Source organism: Lissotriton helveticus, chromosome 5_1, assembly GCF_964261635.1.
Source record: "Lissotriton helveticus chromosome 5_1, aLisHel1.1, whole genome shotgun sequence".
Lineage (NCBI taxonomy): Eukaryota > Metazoa > Chordata > Amphibia > Caudata > Salamandridae > Lissotriton > Lissotriton helveticus.
The window spans coordinates 719,369,659-719,382,834 of NC_136065.1; the positions used below are offsets into that span (position 1 = coordinate 719,369,659).

General features: G+C 47.7%; 1 protein-coding gene across 1 annotated transcript in view; it reads right to left on the reverse strand.

Moving 5' to 3' along the window:
* POLR3GL (RNA polymerase III subunit GL) overlaps window positions 1–12,974 on the reverse strand; it is a 184,086-nt gene extending 171,112 nt beyond the window's left edge. The window contains exon 1 of the mRNA XM_078643138.1: window positions 12,699–12,974. The gene's annotated coding sequence lies outside the window, so the exon portion shown is untranslated. The remainder of the gene's footprint in view (window positions 1–12,698) is intronic.
* Between the last annotated feature and the right edge of the window lie 202 nt (window positions 12,975–13,176).

A 13,176-nucleotide genomic window follows, 5' to 3' on the forward strand; every position in this document is an offset into this window, starting at 1 on the left:
ACGATATCCTTTTGGCGGCCGACACCACTCCACTTGCAATCACAGCCACTATCCAACTCTTGCACTTTCTTGCGGAGAATGGCCACAAAGTCTCCAAAAAGAAACTGCAGTTCTGTCAGCCCCAAGTAACATACCTAGGCCATCTCCTGTCCAAAGAAGGGAGGAAACTTACGCCCCACCGAATCCAAACCATCCTAGACACCCCCATTCCAAAAACGCAGAAGCAAGTCCGTTCATTAGTGGGCCTTACTTCTTTCTGCCGACAATGGTTACCAAATTTCAGTCTCATTATAAAACCCCTACTCTCCCTGTTGGCCAAAGATGTTCCGTTCCCACTCCCTTGGACTCCCGAATGCCAAGCATCCTTTAAGGAGTTGCGGGATGCCCTTTGCTCGGCACTCGTTCTAGGAACACCTGATTACTCCAAGCCCTTCTCCCTCTTCACTCACGAAAGGGAGGGATGCGCATTGTCTGTTCTAACTCAGCCCATCGGCGCCAAACAACGCCCTTGTGCCTACTTCTCTGCCACTCTTGATCCAGTCGCCAGAGCTCTACCTGCCTGCCTTCGAGCAGTAGCCGCTGCTGCTGTCTCTATCCGCCAGAGTGAGGGAATTGTACTTTCAAGCTCCCTCACGGTATTAGTGCCCCATGCAGTTGACACCCTTTTGAACCAGACTAAGACTCAACACCTGACTAGCACACGACTAACAGGGTACGAATTGACTCTACTTGCACCCCACATCACCCTGAAGAGATGCACGACATTGAACCCTGCTACACTGTTACCCTTGCCCGAAAATGACCCCGATGTGCCCCCTATACACGACTGTGTGACCCTCACGGACGAACAGACAAGGAGTAGAGTTGACCTCCGAGACATTGCTTTTACAGATCCTGATGGAGAACTATGGGTAGATGGCTCTTGTATCAAACTCCCAGACGGCACCACTTCTGCTGCCTATGCGGTGACGACAGCTCGAACAGTAGTTGAAACCGCTCGCATCACACAACGATCCGCACAGGCAGAAGAACCAATTGCCCTCACACAAGCATGTATCATAGCAGCAGGAACCACGGCAAACATTTACACGGACAGCCAGTACGCCTTCGGGGTGGTTCATCATTTTGGGCTCCTATGGAGGGAAAGGGGATTCCTGACGTCCCACGGTACGCCCATCCTTCACGGAGATTTAGTCTCCGCCCTGATTGAAGCAGTTCTTCTCCCCAAACGATTAGCAGTGATCAAATGCCAGGCACACAAGAAGGTGACAGATTTAGTTGGACAGGGAAACGCACTGGCCGACACCACTGCCCGAACCACAGCTGAGAATAGGACAACGACACGCATGTATGTGACCAGGTCACAAGCAGAAAAATGGACCGACGCTAGGGAAACAATCAGGGACATCCAATCGACCAGCACACCACACGAACTGACTGAGTGGGCACGGGTGGGTCTAAGGGACGATGAGGACTGCTGGCGGACAAAAGACACGAACAAATGGTTGCTGCCTGATGCATACTTGATCCCCATACTGACCATGGCACACTCCCCTGCACACATAGGTTCTGCCCCCATGATTGAACTCATTTCCAAAGTCTGGCACAACAACAAGATCTCCGACTCGGCTAAACGCCTAGTCCAGCAGTGCCTTATCTGCTTACAACACAACCCCGGGAAAGGAACTGTGGTATCCCGGGGAGGGTTTGGGATCCCCGACCACCCCTTTGAGGTCCTCCAGATGGATTACATCCAATTAGAGAGGTGCCAGGGCTTGAAGTACGTATTAGTCATTGTATGTGCCTTCAGCAAATGGGTGGAAGCCTATCCTACCCGAGATAACACTGCCATGACTACTGCCAAAGTACTACTGAAAGAGTTTTTCCCTCGCTACGGCCTTTGTCGAATTTTATGGAGCGACAATGGCCCCCACTTCATAGCTGAAGTTATCCAACTAATCCTGAAGGGGTTGGGGGTAAAACAAAGATTCCACGCAGTCTTCCACCCCCAATCTGCTGGCCTGGTTGAACGACACAACGCTACACTGAAACTGAAACTGTCGAAAATAGTGGCCACCACAGGACTTAAGTGGCCAGATGCCCTTCCACTGGCATTACTATTGATGCGCTCCACTCCCACTAAGCACCACTTGACCCCCTACGAAGTTGTGTTTGGCCGGCCTATGAACCTCTGGACTGCCCCCAAACCGACCTCCATTCACGACGTCCCAGACGTCCTGCTGTCAGATTATTTATGCAAATTAACTAAAACGTTGTCTGTCATTCATCAACAGGTGCAGCAGGCCATCCCCGATGCTTCCAGGGGTCCCGGTCACGATATCCAACCGGGGGACTACATCCTAATCCGGAACTTTCAACGAGCGAAGAGTCTGGAACCCCGGTGGACGGGCCCCTGGCAAGTACTGATCACCACTCGGACGGCTCTTCGAGTGGAGGGGAAGAAGAACTGCATGCACACCACTGCAAGAAGATTTCCTCGACCCTGGCCACGACAGACAACGTCAGCACCCAAGAAGAGCTCCTGAACAAAGACCGACCATCACTGAACTGCTATCCTGATACCGAGGCACTTGAACTTGCAAAACACTCTGATCCCACTGTGCCATCTCGAGAAGGGTATTTCCTGCGTCGAAAGGAGGGAGCTTCGGCTAAGTAGGCCACTGACTAAGTTAAAAATCTCAGAAAGGTGACCCAAAGCAACCAAGGGTTACCCGGAGAGAAGCTAAACAAAGTCTGTGGTTCTGCCCACTACCGAGCACCTTGAAGATGAAGATGATGGAAGCGCCACATAAGAAGATGATGGAAGCGCCAGATAAGAAGACGTCGGAAGCAACAGGAAATACCCACTACAGGAACCCAAAGACTGACAATTTGCACAAATCAAAGACAATCGCTTTCTTCATTGTCTTCCTCTTTTGCCTCCTCCTCATGACTTCCTTCTGGATCTTGGAGGAAAGCACACCCGCTCACCAGATGTTGCCAACCACTGTCCAGCCAACCACGAAAGAGCACCACCTGATCACCCTTTTACCTCAGCTCCGAGAAAGGCGTAGGGAGTTCTGGAACAATTCCTTCGTACAACTGTTGCACCAGCACAACCTTGCTGCAAATGCCACGAACTGCTGGATCTGTGGGTTGCTCCCACATGCTACCGGACACTCCACCCCCTTCATCCCTTCTCCTTTCTCAGTTCACGGCTCCTGCCTCGCCTGGTTGATCCCAGGAAAGCCACAAGGACAACGCCACTTCTGGTCAAACAGTGTCACACTTCTACTATGGGTTCTGGCTGAACAAAACAGGAAAGCCCTTTTGTCCTGCAATTTCAGGTTCAACCTTCCTTACGAACATCCCTGCCAAAGAAAGGGTCGAAATGCAAGTGCTCCACAATCCAGCCAGACCCACCTTCTCCCACCTGCGGAAACAAACGGCTGCCACCCTGACCGTGGCCCTGTCTGTCATCAATGTCACAGGACTCGTATGCCTCGAAGGACAAGGAACGCAGCTGGTGGGTCACAGTTCTTGTCGCATCACCAAAACATTGGTCTCAGCTGACCCCCCCTCCTTTGTTGCTTCCCCGAATATGTACTTTGTTTGTGGTACCAAAGCTTACACCTGGCTCCCAAAAGGCTGGAGGGGTACGTGCTACATCGCCTTCATTCTTCCTCCCACGTATGTGGCTTCAGCCTACCACCACCGGCAAAAGCGCGCCGGAGATGTTGAACAAGCCGACTCCACCGGAGCACAGTTCCTGGATGCAGCAAAGCGACTTGTTCCTCTGTGGGGACCAATGGCAAATAGCCGCGCTATCCGACACCTGACTCAGGCATTAGAAACAACCATTAACATCACCGCTGGCATCCTCGCCAACAACACGGCTGAGCTTCAGGCCGTCCGCCTGGTGGCTCTTCAAAACCGTCTTGTTCTAGATGTGGTTCTGGCCGACCGCGGAGGTGCATGCCGCATCATCGGCTCCAGCTGTTGCACCTACGTGCCAGATAACTCACCTTCAGTCTACAAAGCAATCGAACACCTCCACAGACTGTCCTCGGAGGTTCACCAGGAGCAGGAAGGATGGTCGCTTGGAGGCTGGTTCTGGGACACTTTGAAGAGCTGGGGATGGAGATTGTTCACGTTTTTATTGATACCAATCATGATACTGTGTGGGTGTTGCTTAGGTATTCAATGTTTACCATCTTTATGTGCACTCATTTCCAACTGTATGTGCCCAAAGACTTTGAACTTTAAAACTGAGCACATGAGTCCCCTATACGAGATAGAGGTGCGTGGTCTCATGGGGATCGATCCGAACTGACAAGCTGGCGAGACATGTTAAAGGGAGGACTGTGGAATTTTAGTTCGTGTACTAAACATTATCTACGCCATCTTGCAGACTCATGTACGAGCATACACGACAGCCATTTTAGGTACCATGGTCTCCCTGTTCACGATCGCCCGTCAGCACACTTCCCTGAACCTCGCAAGTCTTCCCCGCACACCCTGGCTGCCCCCGCACTCACATGCACAAGTCATGAACCCTCCCCTCCCATGACTCTGTCTCAAGGAATCACACCCTGCGCCTGACCAACACCTCCTTTCCGTCCATGAATACCCCTCCTTTGATGACCCCTTCCTCTGAGCCCGACTGCCTGTACGAACCGCTGGTCATCCTTTAGCCCGAGGATACAGTTTATTGCCCATTACTGTATGCACTCGCCTCTCCTGAAAGGAGCCACTATTGATCACGACCTCCCCATCCCCTGAGATTCGATCAGGCGCACACATTCCAAAGGAATCGGCAGAACACTCAGCTGCGTGATAGCCCCTCCCAATCATATGAGGGGAAAGGGCTTCTACTGTTGTCATGTGTTGGAATGTGCCGGAACTGGGGGGGTGCCGGTGATGTCGTTCTCATACTTCACAATGTCCCTGTTGTAATAAAGGACGTTCACATGTCTTAAACCAGTGTATAAAAGACCAGGTCTCAGAGAGGTTGAGAGAGCACCTCGAGACGATACCTTGTTGTCCGATCTGATGTGTTCTACTCCGACGGAATAAAACTTGTTTCCTGTCTTCAGCGCCTGCCTCTTCATTGAATAACTTCGTATGGTATTAGAGGCGTTTTACGCCGGGCAAATTTAACTTAGGAAACATCTACTGAGATCGCCTGACCATTTTTGAATTGATCTTTATCAGTGTGGGCTGTCTTAAATAGCCTCTGCCCTCTGCTTTGTGTGTTTTGACCTGCTGCAGATATTTTATATGCCCAGCAATCTTATAGTAGCAGTATCACTCTGGTGGTTAATGCAGTTCTGGAATAGTTCTGGTTCTTCCCAGTTTTAGTTTTGGCTCCTAAAGGTTTAAAGACAGGAATGTGCCTGCTGCAAAGCACACTGTGTAACATGCAGACCACAGATTCATATTTATTGTAGATAGGTAAGTGGGCTACTGCATATGACACCAAGATCAATTTGCTATCTACAATTCTTAAGTTGCAGTCCTTCTAATATGGAACACTGACCTCAGCCTGTTCTTATCCCAAGATTGCAAATAAAGGTTCCTCTGGGAAGTAATAAAGTGAACCACAATCACTGCACTACTTTTTATATGCTACTTTGTGTTTCTCCCAACCATTCACTCGTACCATATAATGTCCACAAGTATGGACGATATGTGATTCCTACCACTTATAACCTCATTATCTTATAAAACAGTTCCTTGAAATTGATTTACTGAATTGCATGATATATTATGCCTCGGTGTGTAAATAAAAATGTAGGTGCCATTTAAATCATTATTTGTGTAATTGTTCATACACAAAGATAAATCATGCTTTCTTACAATGCATGACTTATTTTTTATGAAATTATTCTTAATTGTGTTTTAAGCTCTTCTGCACTAGAAAATTGATCATGCTGCATTAATTCCTTAAATTAAAAAAAAATGCTCATATGTCTTATTGGGTTACATGATTTTATTATATTGGCCATTTTAATTAATCGAATAAAGTGATTTGACTGACTGACTGACAATGCATGCACAATTGTTACATGAGGAGGTTAAACAAAGTGAAAAACCTGCCAAGTCATAGCTTCTCTAAAGTTCTTGTGAGGAGATAAGCTGTGTGCAGGCTCGAAAAATCATAAAACTGCCTTTAGACTTGCAGGTCTAGTAACTTAAATAATCTACTTAATTTAGTTTTAATGCTCTTGACCCATAGATTGGCTTCAAAATATTTGTTCCTAGAACAATGTTTGAATTCAGTGAGCCACCATTTTTTTCATTATCACAGACGAGAGCACCTTCAGCATGTCTGCTGTACAAAAACTCTTTCGTTTTAGTTAATAGACTAAACTTTTTCTCTATATATTACACAAATCTACCACATATAGGATACACATGACCCCTGACTTGCATCTTGGTTCATTAACAGCATTGTCATCAGGGCCAGGGCAGGAATGTTTCTCAAATCATGGTAAAAACTATTACTTTTAATAAATAGGTATATAAAGCATGAAGTGGTAGCACACTGTTATTTGCAATCAGCAGATTTTCCATTAAAATAGCCACACAATTTCCCTCTGACATGCAGTTTTATTGATAAAACGATACAGTGTATAAGACAACGGGGAACGTCTTAAGGATATGCAACCTGAGATTGACTTCCTTAGGAAGATGGTGGATGAGCAAGAAGGTAGGTCAACGCGGAATGATGTTTGAATTGTGGGCCTTCCGAAACACAGGAAGGGCCCGAACATGGAACAGTACCTCGAAGAATGGTTTGCAAACATGATCTTACAAGGTACACATTTGACTTTCTTCTCCGGTAGTAGCTGATCTGGGTCCTTCGTCTCCCACAAGATCAGAAACTGAAAGCCTGCTTGCCAGGTCACACGAGGTAACTGACTCGTTGGCCGATGCACTGTGGGTGGAGGTCCCCTCGTTACACCTCAATCAGCTGAAGATCTGGTGTATCTTGTAACTCTAGAATTGGTTAATGTTTCTGGGCTATGTAATTTTGCTTGCCTATGGCTGCTGGAAATAACCGAGGTGAGAGGTTGCAATGGTGTATCTGCTGGGGGTCGCGGGTACAACTGCCTCAGCTTATTGCTGGTAACGTGTAGCCACTACCCCACACTAGTATAGTACCACTACTCTAGCTTGATATCTCGCTTTGTTCATTTTCGCATTACAGTGATAATGGCTGGTTGCCCGTTGGCGCATTGGCCTGGGAACAGGTATGGGGGGGGGGGGGGGGTGTTGTTTATTCATTTTGTTTATTGTATAAACTTGCATTCTATTGCTGTGCACACTGACATGCGGTGGGGTTTGTGTGGGCTGAGAGGCGAGGATGGATGGACACGGCGGGACGCTGTTGATGAAGTCTGCTCATTTCATGTGTTAATATGGGTACTAATATTGCACAGACTGACAACTGCTGTTCATGACCTTAAATGTCCGCGGGCTAGCTGGCTACAGGAAACACTATCCTGTGCAGATGCAAAATTCAAATAGCGCTCCTCCAGGAGACACATTTGACTGCCCCTTACTTGCTATGCGCAAACTCTGGAGGTGCACTCTGGTGGAGACCACATATTTTAGGTATGCTAGAATTGCCCATATATGGGTGGCACCGGGGACGCCTCTCGAGGTACTACACACCAAAATTGACAAAGAGAGGAGCTATTTGGTTTTGGGGGGTTGTTGGGTGGCCTTCCACTACCCCTTGCCTCTTTTTGCTCCCAGCTCCAACCAGGCACCTTTCCTACTTTCGATGACTCCCGTGCTATTGCACGATGGAATGCGGCCAGCTGCTGGGGTGGGTACTTCAATTGCCCCCCGTATTTGAAATACAATCGCTGTCATCCCTCACTACAGTGGGTGCACTCAACCTCCCGTACTCAACACCTTGTGCGATGGGGCACCAATACAAAGGTGCTGGACAACTGGCATAGCCTGCATCCAGGTAGTATTCCTTCTACTCAACTCTTCACAGCTTGCATACTAGGATAGAGATCATTACCTGTTGACCAAACGCTCTAGGGTGATATGCGCAGAATACCTTGGATGCACCCTTTTGGACCACTGCCCCTTACAGGTTCATTTGCTTTGGGGTAGAAGATGACCCTGTATTCTCACCTGGTGCCTTCCCACTGATGTGTTGTGTGATGCAGAATTTTATTCCGATCTCTCTGATACCATAACATCGCACTTGCTGGACAACAAAGGTTGAGCCTCAAGTGTTGGTGTTGAGGGTGACTCCTTTATGGTGGTGCTCCACGGCCATTCCAGCTAGGCGGTATATGGGGCCACGCTGACCTTCCGTAGGGAACTCCACACCCTCGAAACCGACATACAGCGTTATGAACAGTTGACACCCACAGATCAGACGGTAGTCGACTTGCTTGCTCAGGCCAGGCTCACGTACCGAGCCATTCTGGAGAAACTGGGTGCACTCAACTACAGGGACTACTTGCCATGGAAACACGTTGAAGGCGACAAAGCGGGTAGGCTTCTGGCGTGGCTTCTCCGCTTGGACTCATCCAGGAGCCGGATCACTGCCATCAGAGATGAAACAGGTTTAATTATTAATTCTCAGGATGGTATAAATGCTGCTTTCTGCTCACATTTTGGTGAATTGTATAGGGCTCCGCAGGGCACAGACCCGTTATCAATAGTAACCTTCCTGGATGGCATACCTCTACCTTGCATGCAAGCTCCCCATCATGCAGCTTTAGAGGCCTCCTCACGCAAGTCGAAATCACTGGAGCAATTAAACAAATGGCAACCGGCAGGGCCTCTGCCACTGATGGCTGGTCCCTGGAGTTTTACTTCGCTTTCCAGTCCTAACTCGCCCAGTGTCCGCTTGCAGTTTTTAATATAGCTTACACTGACAAGATCCTTCCCTCACCCCTTAGCGAGGCGGTGCTGGTTGAACTGCCCAAGCAGGACAGGGATCCATTGCTCCTTAGGGTCTTATCGACCCCTTTCGCTATTCAATTCGGACCATAACATTTTTGGCAGGGTGCTATCCAACCGGCTGATCCCTACTGTACAGTATGTAATACATCCTGACCAAAATGGGTTCATACCAAACAGGAACATGGTCCTTAACTTATGCTGTCTTTTCATGCTGATGGACTGGGCTCGCAGGACATGCGTACATCCCCGGGTAGCGTCATTTGACATCAAAAAGGCATTTGACACCCTGGGATGGGATCACCTGTTGAAAGTCCTTTGCTGGTTTGGGATAGGCCCAAGTGGATCGCTTTGTTGTAGAATTCATCTCTGGCCCATGTGAAAACTGGCTCCACCTTTGCTGACTCCTTTATCATTGGATGTGGCCCCCTTCATTTTTGTGTTAGCGATGGAGCAACTAGCGTGCACTCTCTGGCTGAATGCCATGAGATGGGGCATCAGTGCCGACAATCATTGGCATATAATATCTATGTATGTGGATGATGCCTTAGTATACCTTAGTTAGGATAGCATGGTGCTCCCAAATCTTATGAAGCTATTGTGGCGGTTTGGTGCTGCCTCTGTATTATGGGTATACTGGGATAAGTCTCAGCTGTTCCTGCTGATGTCCCTTTCTCCGGAACAGCAACGAGTGCTCCCAAATACCACACTCCCTTGGGCCTGCGATACCTTTAAATACCTGGGATCAGTGTCTATTACTGAGACAGGGACCTGATCGACGCAACCTAGGTAGAACCTTCCTTTTTGGACTGCATTGCTTCTCTCACGTATGCGGTGTATAGCTATCTCTAATATGCTCCTTCTACCCAGGTTGTTATATTTCTTCTCTCCTCTCCATAAAAAATCTTGACCGCACTAATTTGGGGCAACCGGAGGCGAGTCGTGCTTCACAATCTGTCCACCTGTTTGGAACAGGGCAGCCTGGCGTACCGCATTAGGAATATATTATTATGTAACCACACAACTTGAGTCATGAGGCATCTCGAGAACTTGGGTACGCTGGTGTCTGGAGAGGTACCTGGATTCCATGGAGGCTCTATCGTACACGTAGCAAACTTTTTAGTTAAACAATATGAAAGAGGGCTTACTTGCAGATCAATTAATTGCTACGAATCAGCTATTGTAGCAGGCCACACTCTAATAAATTGTGAAACCAAAGGGGAAAATGGCATAATATGCAGTTGACGGCTAAGGCGCTCGACCTCAGACCTGGGGATCTGGGTTCGAGTCTTGGTAACAACGCCAAACATCCTGTGATTCTGGGCAAATCACGTAATCTCCCCGTGCCTAACAAAAATGAATGCGTGTCCTCATGTAACGTAACTGGTGCTATGTAAAGCGCTATGATACCTGATTCAGTTTGGGTCAAGTTCGCGCTATATAAAACTCTGCAAAAAAAAAAATATATATGAAAAGTACCAGACTAAGGAGACCACCTAAACCTAAATACGAAACCCTATGGGATTTTAAGTGACTACTAGACCTTTTCACTACCTGGCCTGAGAACAGATACCTAGACAAAAAGAGACACTACATAAAACTAGCGTATTTTCTCTGCTTAATCTCCTGCTGTAGGGTTTCAGACGTTAAAACGTTAAAGCACTAGATGTAACTAAGAGTCTATGACGCAATTGGTATCAATTCCGAGATTATTAAAAGAACTAATACTATGTCAGATATAATTTTCTACCCAAAGTTTAACGCATGCAAAAACCTTAATGTGGTGGATTGTATGAAAGAATAAGATGCAAGAATGAGCGAACATCGTGCGAATGGTGTTAACCATTTACTTATCTATTTTGTGAAACCCTTCAAACCGATTGCATCTCCTTCTATAGCAACATGGGTTAAATATGCAATGCAATCAGCCGGTGTTGACCATAAGCTCACTCATTAAGGGGCACTATGGCTAGTGAATCCTTTTGGAAAGGGAGTAAACTAGTGGGCATTCTTAAAGCAGCTGATTGATCTTATTCTAACACTTTTGCTAAACACTATTGTAAACCTATTGAACATATGTCAGATGTAGTGTAGCAAAATTACCTATATGCATAATGGTAGCCTCTGGTCTTGTAATGAAATTGCGATTCTCCTAATAAAATGAGAATCTGGATTTCATTAAAGACACAGAGGCTAACATTATCCCACCCCTCCCACGGGTGGATACATAAATTACTGAAAAATAGATGCATAATTTATGATACAACCTTTATTCAACTTATTGTTGAAAATGTCATACTACCTTTATTAAATGTATTGTTGAAAGTTTCATACAACCTTTTTTCAATGGATTTTTAAAAATGTCATAACTTGCCCGCCTTGATATTACACTTTTCTCAGTTACATTACAACAGAGCACTTATACTCTTTCTTATTTCAGATAACCCAACATAACTGATTCATCTACACTGCTGTTTCCGCAAGGAAGATGTTCAGAAAGAATTAACTCAGTGTCCCCTTCACTCAATCCTCATTGTTTCTATCCATTTGGAATGCACAAAATAAAGAGAAGGAGGAAGAAAAATAAAGAACATTTTATACAGAAGATGTTAGAAATGGGGATTACCGGTAGGCATGGGCACGCGCCAGAGCCAGGCAGAAACCCCCGGTCTAGTCAGGGCAAGGGAGGTACACCCTGAGGATAACCCCTGCTCACCCCCTTGGTAGCTTGAAACGAGCAGTCAGGCCTATCCCATAGACAATGTGTAAAGCGTTTGCGCAACACACACACACGACACACTAGGCACACCACAAAAGAGACTCCACACAAGGTTATATGAAAAACGCCTTTGTATTATAAAAACACATTAGAATCACAGACATATACACTGGACATTATTTACAGGGGATTATGTACAGGGCAGCGCCAATCGGGTCGTCGCCAGATCCATCACAGGCACCAGTAATCAATGTAGAACACCCAGTACCTCTTGGCAAGATCATAAACTTAGCATCATATCAACATGGGGTAAAACACATTAGATCAGGCATCCGCCTAATGACCTGAAGTCAGGCATCCCGCTAGCAAAAATGCATAGTGGAAGGCATAAACAAAAACATTGTGCAATAACCATGGGGCATAAATCACATCTGCATGGGGCATCATCCTATTAGCCCAAATCACCTTAGGTCAGCATCATGAGCATAAGGATAAGTTATCATTCAGCATCCCCCCCCCCCCCCCCACACCCCACCAGGAATAAACCTATGAGGCAATCCATTAGGCATAAAAACATTATGTGTTCGCATCTTTGGATGGGGCAAAAACCATGACCATAAGTCACATCCTGCACTAGATATAATCATATGCGTTAGCATCACCACGAGGCAGGGATGTAATAACCATAAGTCATCTTAGCAGGAGTCATAACACAGAGTCAGAAGGTCAGACCAGTGCCCGCAACGTGTGTCCCAAACCAAGCACTGGCACCACTACTCACGTTGGAGCCCCACTCGGGAGCTCTGAAGTGAGGAAATGCCCAAACGTTGCAGCGGCCCGCTCCTGCGATGCCGCTGTGTGTCCACGCAGCACTACCCACGCTGGAGCCCCCCTCTAGGGCTAGAGAGTACACCAAGTTGGAGTCCCGCTCCCGGGACTCTAACTCGAAGAAATGCCCCGATGTTGGAGCGGCCCTGGCGATGTCCCACCCTCCAGGTTCCCGCTTCTCCGAGTGTCGGCCCCCGGGCCAGCCCACACTCACCGGCGGTCTCCTCACGCTGCTCCGGGGGATTTCATCCTTGCAGGCGGGAGCAGGACTTCTGACGGGCAGCTCCTCTCGCCACCGGTGATCTCCGCGGGCCGGCCTTCCCCTTCTGGCAGGTGGGGGGAAGGCTGTAGAGCAGCAGAGGGAGCCTGCGAGGTTCCGGTCTTCTTGGGGGGCAGGCGCGGGGCTTCCACCAGCCCCCGGTAGCCCCCGCACGGGACTCAGTGATTTCCTGCTTCTGGGACAGGTCCCGCCCACAGCCTGCCTGACTTCCGCTGCTCCTCTCTCGGGCGCCAATCACAGCGAGGCTATCCCCGACGTCACTGGGGAAGCCCTTGCTGTCCTTTCGAGGCTCCGGGCTAGCGGCGGTGAATCTCCTCAATTTTTATTTATTTATTTATTTATGCATTTTTATATAGCGCGGACTTTACCCGAAGGCGTCAGAGCGCTTCACATTAGGAACAGAAATGAAACA